Source organism: Hakea prostrata, chromosome 2 (genome assembly GCF_041222555.1).
Source record: "Hakea prostrata isolate BN-2017 chromosome 2, UWA_Hpros_2, whole genome shotgun sequence".
Lineage (NCBI taxonomy): Eukaryota > Viridiplantae > Streptophyta > Magnoliopsida > Proteales > Proteaceae > Hakea > Hakea prostrata.
In genome coordinates this window covers 28,451,017-28,452,574 of record NC_142601.1, presented here as the reverse complement: position 1 = coordinate 28,452,574, position 1,558 = coordinate 28,451,017, and positions in this window count along the sequence as shown.

Below are 1,558 nucleotides of genomic sequence, written 5' to 3'. Positions count from 1 at the left end.
AGTATGCAACCCAATCCAATCTTTGACACATCGGTATAAACTGTCATACCACCGGAACTATTAGGTATAGTCAAAACCGGGGCATTTGTCAATCTATCTTTCAACTCTTGGAAATTCTTCTCACAGGCGTCAGACCAAACAAACTTTTCTTCTTTCCTGGTCAACTTAGTTCTCAATAAACCTTCTGTAGTAACCCGCCAAACCAAGAAAACTTCTTATTTCCGTTACCGACTTCGGTCTTTCCCAATCAGCCACAGCTTGAACCTTTTCAGGATCGACACGAATACCTTCGGCTGAAACCACATGACCAAGGAATACTACTCTCTTAAGCCAGAAATCACACTTGCTAAACTTAGCGTACAACTTCTTTTCTCGCAACCTTTGCAAAGAGAAACTTAGATGACTCGCATGCTCTTCTTCGCTCTTCGAATAGATCAAGATGTCATCAATGAAAACAATCACAAACTTATCAAGCACATCGTGAAATACTCGGTTCATGAGGTCCATGAACACCGCAGGAGCATTGGTCAATTCGAAGGGCATGACTCTAAACTCGTAGTGACCATACCGCGTTCGGAAAGCTGTCTTGAAGATATCATTAGACTTCACTTTCAATTGGTGATATCCGGACCTTAAGTCAATCTTTGAGAACACAACTGCACCCTTCAACTGATCGAAGAGATCATCAATTCTGGGCAGCGGGTATCTATTCTTGATAGTCAGCTTATTCAACTCACGGTAGTCGATGCACAAGCGCATACTACCGTCTTTCTTCTTGACAAACAAGACCGGAGCTCCCCAAGGTGACACACTAGGCTGTACGAAACCTCTATCAATGAGCTCATTCAACTGATTTTGCAACTCTTTCAACTCAGTAGGAGCCATCCTATACGGAGCTTTAGATACCGGAGCGGCACCAGGGACGAGATCAATAGAAAACTCGACATCCCTGTCTGGAGGCACTCCCGATAGATCATCAGGGAAGACATCAACAAAATCGCAGAGACAACCCTGACTTCATCGACTCTTTTCTCCACTTTACCCTTGCCTTCAAATGAAGCATCATCCACTAGGGCATAGACTTGCATCAGTGCGGACAGCACCTTCTTACAAACCCTTCTCTTTTCCCCCTAAAATTCTAAGACCGGACTTCCACAAATATGGAACTGAATCTTCTTTGAGGAACAAAGGAACACTGCTTTGTGGGCTGTTAACCAATCAATTCCCAAAATAATATCGAAGTCCTTCATATCAAGAATTACAAAATTGGCTTCCAAGTTCTTCTCACCAATCAACACGGGACATTTAGATAACCCCTTATCTAGTTTCACAACAGGGACCAGTAGGTGTACTAATCAATAAACAACTAGACAACTTCTCGGGGATTAGGTTAGTCTTCTTGATGAATGCGAGATGACATGAACGAATGAGATGCACCCGTATCAAATAAGACAAATGCGAAATAGAAGCAACTAACAATGTACACTGTAATCACTTCATGGCTTGGATCCTGCTCAGACTTGGAAATACTGAAAACTCTACCGGAGGGAGGAGTAGG